This window comes from Rattus rattus, chromosome X (genome assembly GCF_011064425.1).
Source record: "Rattus rattus isolate New Zealand chromosome X, Rrattus_CSIRO_v1, whole genome shotgun sequence".
Taxonomy (NCBI): domain Eukaryota; kingdom Metazoa; phylum Chordata; class Mammalia; order Rodentia; family Muridae; genus Rattus; species Rattus rattus.
The window spans coordinates 38,694,414-38,701,473 of NC_046172.1; the positions used below are offsets into that span (position 1 = coordinate 38,694,414).

Here is a 7,060-nt window from a genome sequence, read left to right on the forward strand (position 1 = left end):
TCTGGGTGCAGTCTGGACCCCAGGGTTCCTGCAGCTTGAGTGCCCCTATCTTTCTGTGCCCACAGGCCCTATACAGTTTCCTCTTGGGCCAGGGATGTGGGCAAAGGTGGGCAGAAGTGACGGTCTCTCCTGCCCTGCAGTCTCAGTATTGCCCACACGTCTGGGTGATAAGTTCTCTCTCCCACAAAGTTTGGGAGCTGGGAGCTGTGGGCCGGGAACAGCGATATTCCATGAATAGATTCTTATAGTATCCAATATCTGTAATGCCCTATAAAATTGATGAATTTAAATGTAACAAAACTGATCTCTTAAAGGAATTGTGGAACTGTGAATAACTTTCATTTGAATAGCCAAACACAGCAACTTTAAATATTTGGACAGTAATTTAGAAGACTACAGTTGACTTTTCTAGTTAAGTGTTTTTTGTTCTAAGAATAATTGTATTTGTTGCCAGACTGTTTAATTTCAATTGTATATGTATACAATTAGAGACTGAACACAGGGCTTTGAGTTTAACTGCATACCTATGCAGTCTACCACTAAGCTGTCTCCACAGTTTCTCATGTATTTCTTAGATAAAACCTGCTCTTCCCTAAGTGTTCCTCCTCCACAGCCACTCTGCAGTCACACCTGCTGCCATGAGGGAGATTGTGCACCTGTGGACTGGGCAGCATGGCAACCAGATTGGCACCAAGATATGGGAGATAATCTGTGACAAGCATGACATTGATCCCATTGGCATGTACCATGATAATAGCAACCTCCAGCTGGAATGCATCAATGTGTACTACAACTAGGCCATCGGTGGCAAGTATGTGTTCCTCGCTGTGCTCCAGGACTTGGACCCTGGCACCATGGATTCGGTGTGTTCAGGGCCCTTCAGGCAGATCTTCAGACCTGGTAACTTTGTCTTTGGTCAGAGCGGGGCTGGGAACAACTGGGCCAAGGGCTGTTTGACTTGTTGAACGTTGTGAGGAAAGAAGCTGAGAGCTGTGACTGTCTGCAGGGCTTCCAGCTGACCCACACCCTGGGTGGGAGTACTGGGTCTGGGATGGTACCCTCCTTATCAGCAGTATCCCGGAGGAATAACCGGACAGAATCATGAACACCTCCAATGTGGTACCTTCCTGCAAGGTGTCGGACACAGTGGTTAAACCCTAAAATGCTACCCTTTCTGTCCACCGGCTTGTTGAAAATACAGATGAGACATATTGTATTGATAATAAAGCACTCTATGACATTTGCATCAGAACCCTGAAGCTGACCACACCCACTTATAGTGACTGAAACCACCATGAGTGGGGTGACCACTTTCCCTGCAATTCCCTGACCTGCTGAATGCTGACCTGCAGAAACCAGCTGTAAATATGGTGAACTTCCTCCACCTGCACTGTTTCATGCCTGGCCTTGTCTCCTTGACCAGCTGGGGAAGCCAGTAGTACTGTGCCCTGACAGTTCCGGAGCTCACACAGCAGATGTTTGATGCCAAGAACATGATGACTGCCTGTGATACCTGCCATGGGCACTACTTGATAGTGGCTGTGGTGTTTACAGGCTGCATGTCTATGAAGAAGGTGAATGAACAGATGCTTAACATCCAAAACAAGAACAGCAGCTATTTTGTTGGGTGGATCTCCAAAAATGTGAAAATAGGTGTCTGTGTCATTCCACCTTGGGGCTTAAAAATGTTTGCCGCCTTCATCGGTAACAACACAGTGGCTATCCAAGAGCTATTCAAACACATCTCAGAGTAGTTCACAGGCATGTTCTGGGGCAAGGCCTTCCTACACTGGTAGACCGGTGAGGGCATTGGTGAGATTGAGTTCACCAAGGCTGAGAGCAACATGAATGACCTGGTGTCTGAGTACCAGCAGTACCAGGATGATACAGCTGAGTAGGATATAGAGTTTGAGGAGGAGGCTGAGGAGGAAGTGACTTAGAGCTGTCTTGGTCACTAAAGCATGGGAGCAGTGCAAACTCTTTATTCATTCATAGTTTATCTGTTAATCATGTCCACTCTGCATTTGCTGTCCTGTGTACTGACATCACTTGTACAGATACCACCATTAACACAATTCATAGTGTGAAAAAAAAGGCTAAAACTATAAAGTAGTTTGCATGCAACCTGCAACATTTTGTCTCATTTTGTCTCTGTTCTTCTATATCAATGACAAAGTCCTTTTGAATTGAGATTGCCTTCAGTAGCAGTCCTCCTATCAAACAACATTTCAATGAACTTACATCTCTGCTGGTATCTTGCCTTACAGAATTATATTGAAATACATGATGCTATACCTGTATATCTCAACACCCATTGCTTTGCCATATGTCACTCTGATAAAATTAGTAATAAGAAGTGAAGTAAATAGTTATTACCTACTGACAAAATAAACAGATCTCTTTTCTTTGAGATGTCTATAACTACTTCTGGTTACATGATACAGGTTTTAGAAATCAGTAATTGACATTAATCAATTTTTATAAAGTGTTTATTTATGTGATGGTGGTGGTGGTGGTGGTGGTGGTGGTGGTAGTGGCACTAGTGGTGATGGTGGCAGTAGCTGTGGTGGCAGTGTGTGAATATTGGAAGACAATTTTCAGGAGTCAGTTCTTACCTTCCATCATATTGAGGCAGAGACCCTCTTGTTTCCAGTGCTAAACCAATTATTCCATGCTAGCTTCTTCCAGCATTTCTTGCAATTCTACTCTATTTACCTTCATTCTTGAAATAGGAATACTGGAATGATATAAAAGCACATTTTACGAGTATTACAGAAAATGAAATCAGGTTGTTAAGCTTGCATAGCTAGCAGCTTTACCCAGTGACCTATCTTCCCGATTCTTTAAAGCTTTGTAATGGAAATATGTAATTATTTGGGGACAAAGACATATTTTAGTTTGGGTTTTATCTCTGTGAAGAAACACCATGACCAAGGCAACTCTTATAAGGACAACATTTAATTGGGGTTGGCTTACAGGTTCAGAGGTTCAGTCCAGTATCATTAAAGCAGGAAGCATGACAATGTCTAGGCAGACATGAAGCTTGAGAAGGATTTAAGAGTTTTACACCTTGATCCAAAAGAAGCCAAAAGGAGACCATCAGCCGCAGCTAGGAGGGGGAATCTCCTCTGCACTGGATAGGGCTTGTGTACTCGGAGACCTTAAAGCTTGCCTACATAGTAGCATACTTCCTCCAACAATGCCAGGGCCACATCTCTTAATAATGACACTTCTCATGGGCCAAATATATTCAAACCACCACACCCCATATTGGGAGAATCACATAGGTATAATCTAGCTTTGACCAAAATGGAAGAGTAATTAGGAAGAAAGAAATGATCGTTAAAATATTTTATGGTTTCATTCTGTTGAGCATCATAGATGTTAATTAAATAACTTAACTAGTCTTCCCCCTGCTTTAATATATTTAAGAGAACAAATTTGGATTGTCATGTAACTAACAATGCATTTGACCTGAAGATACTGAATGGCCAGTAAATGATCTGACCAAGTAGAGGGCAAACAGGAATTTTTTCCTGTACCTCTTTCTGTAGATATTTGACTAAAGGAATTTTGGATTCAAACAAATGTCAAACTAAGAATGATGATTTTAGCATTAAAAAGTAAATTCCTGGTGTAGAGGTAAGAGGGTATAGTGCAGTATCTGATGACCTGAATTTTAAACTTGGTTTCAACCATACTTTCAAGTAGGAAGGATGAAAACTTGTAATGTCATACAAAGAATGAGCTGAGAACTTACCAGGTTCTAATCTAAAACATTGGATGTATTCTAGGACCTTGGATATTTTCCCACCTTTGACTCACTATTTACTGATCAAAGATAATAAAAGAACCTAGCTATTATGGCCATAAGTTATGATTATATAGAATAATTATATAATTTAAGTTTAATGAAATATTTAGTAATAATACATATTGTAACATACTAATAAATGTTTACATATATAAAATTATAAGACTGTATCTAGAATAAATATGTTCGAAATGGATTAGCTGAAATTTATTTTTTAACTTATAGGGGAGAAGATTAAATAGATGGGTATGAAGGACCGTGTGTCATAATGGGTAGAACTAGCTAATAAAATAGAATTTGTTTTTTAAAGTTACTTTTTATATTTTGTCCACCTCTAAAGAAATGCTAGTATCTCCACTGATACTGAGAGATATTAAAGATAGAACTACAATGGCTCAAGCTCTAAGATTAAGAATTGGTAAATGTGATCTCATGAAACTGGAAAGCTGTACAGCAAACAACATAGCCAATAGAACAAATTGGCAACCTACAGACTGGGAAAAAACTTCACTAACCCCATAATCTGATAGAGGGCTAATACCAAAACATATAAAAAACTCAAAAGGCTAATCACCAAGAAAACCAAACAACTCAGTCAAAAAATGGAGTATAGAACTAAACAGAGAATTCACAGCAGAGAAATCTCGAATGGCTGAGAAACACTTAAAGAAATGTTCAGAGTCCTTAATGATCAGGGAAATGCAAATCAAAGTGACTCTGAGATTCCACCTTATACCAATCAGAATGGCTAAAATAAAAAATTAAAAAAAAAACCTCAGGTGACAGCAGATGCTGCCAAGAATGTGGAGAAAGGGGAATAGTCCTCCATTGCTGGTGGGGTGGCAAACTGGTCCAACCATTCTGGAAATCAGTCTGGAAGTTCCTCAGAAATAGATCTACCTGAGGACCCAGATATACCACTCTTGGGCATATACCCCAAAGATGCTCCACCATGCCACAGGGGCATGTGTTCCACTATGTTCATAGTGGTCTTTTTTTGTGATGTCCAGAAGCTGGAAACAACCCAGATATGTCCTTCAACAGAAGAATGGATACAGAAAATACTCAGATATTAAGAATAAGGACATCACAAGTTTTGCAGGTGAATGGATGAAACTAGAAAATATCTTCCTGAGTGAGGTAACTGAGACCCAAAATGACATGAGTGGTATGTACTCACTAGTAAGTGTATACTAAAAAAAAAAAACCTACAGATGACCCCAGGATACAATCCAAAGAACTCAAGAAAGTTAACAAGTTGAAGGGTCTAGAATGTATCAGAGACCTGGGAGGTATAGAATTCTCAAGACTAAGGGAGGGATATTTAGATGAAATGCCCTACAGTGGGGAGAGAGAACATGTAGAGACCACCTCAAGTAGAAAGATAGGGCATCAAGTGGAGGGATAGGGTTGCCATCTCACAGTCAAAAATTTTGACCCAGAATTGTTCCTGTCTAAAAGAAATGCAAGGGGGAAAATGGAGAAGAGACTGAAGGAAAGGCTATCCAGTAACCGATCCAAAATGGAATCTATGTTAAAGGGAGGCTCCAAGGCCTCACACTAGTACTTAGGCTATGGCATGATTACAGGGAGGAGCCTGTCACAGCTACCCTCTGAGAGGCCCAACAAGCAGCTGAAAGAGTCAGATGCAGATACTTACACCCAACCAATCAAAAGAAGCTGGGGGCCCTTGTGGTTGAATTCCATAAAGGGTGACCTCACAGGAAGACCAGCAATCTCAACAAACCTGGATCTCCGAGATGTCTTAGTCACTGAGCCACCAACAAGACAGCATACATGAGATGACATGAGGCCCCAATACATATACAGTAGAGAACTGCCTAGTCTGACCTCAGTGAGAGAAGAGTCACCTAACCTTGAGAGACTTGAGACTCCAGGGAGTGAGGAAGTCTGGTTGGAGTTGAGGTAGGGGTGGGTGGGGATATACTCTTGGAAATGGGGGAGGAGGTATGGGATGAGAAACAGCCAGAGGGTGGACCATGAAGGGGATAAAGACTGGACTGTTAGAAAAAAGATTAAAAAGTAATTTTAAAAAAGAAAAAGAAATGCTGAAATCAAAGGACAGATCCCTTCATTGGCCATTAAATCTCTAGTTATAAAACTTACTTTTCTGTAAATCTAGTGTCTGTTAATACCTGGTTCATCCTTCTGTCTAATCATAAATTTAATAACTAGCATTGGAAATAAGATTAAATGTAGAATTATAGATTATATCTTTTAATTATTTTAGCTTTAGGGTAGCATTAATATTGTTTACCCTTATTCAGAAAATGGAAAGTATTTAATTACCAAGAAGATGATGCAAATTCAGTGAGGTTAGGGTTTATAGACTACGCTGGTATGGCTACTTTTGGAAGCAGAAACTGAGATAGTCAGGATTTAAGAGTGAGATGGAGTTGAAGATTGTGGAGCAGCAACATCTTTAAAGGTAAGTGGGAGAGAAGTAGTGAGCAAAGAAAGCCAGAAGTCTGAGGTGTTGATTTGGAACTGAAAGGAAAGTTGGAAAAGAACTGGTTCATGGCGGAATATGTAATTTAGATTGTTCTAAATTTGTTTTCTCTGGCCATAATCACTTAAAATGACTCTAAAATAAACTCCTTCATATTGTCTCTAAAAAATGATTCATCTATTTTATAAGTTTTATGTTGATACACAATTTGCCTGTGTATATGTCTGTGCAACATTTGCAAGCCTGGTGTCCTTGTGGTCAGAAGAAAATATTGGGCCTTTGAAAGTAGAGGGATGGGTGATTGTGAGCCATTATATGGGTTCTTGGAATCAAACCCAGACCCTCTGCAAGAGCAGCCACTGTTCCCAAACCAAATCCAAGAACACATCAAAATGATCATCCATCATGATCAAGTAGGCTTCATCCCAGGGATGAAGGAATGGTTCAATATATTGAAATCCATCAACATAATCCACTATATAAACAAATTCAAAGAAAAAACCCACATGATCATTTCATTAGATGTTGAGAAAGCATTTGACAAAACCCAACACCCCATCATGATAAAAGTTCTGGAATGATCAAGAATTCAAGGCCCATACCCAAACCTAGTAAAAGCAATATATAGCAAACCAATAGCTAACATCAAACTAAATGTAGAGGAATACGAAGCAATCCTACTAAAATCAGGGACTAGAAAAAGCTGCCCACTTTGTCCCTTCTTATTAAATATGGTACTTGAAGTCCTAGTCAGAGAAATCAGATAACGTCAAAGG

At 40.0% G+C, this 7,060-nt stretch overlaps 1 pseudogene; it reads left to right on the forward strand.

Annotated features, from left to right (window-relative positions):
* Positions 1-638: 638 nt before the first annotated feature.
* LOC116888487 lies at positions 639-6,744 on the forward strand (annotated as a pseudogene).
* The last annotated feature ends 316 nt before the right edge of the window (positions 6,745-7,060 follow it).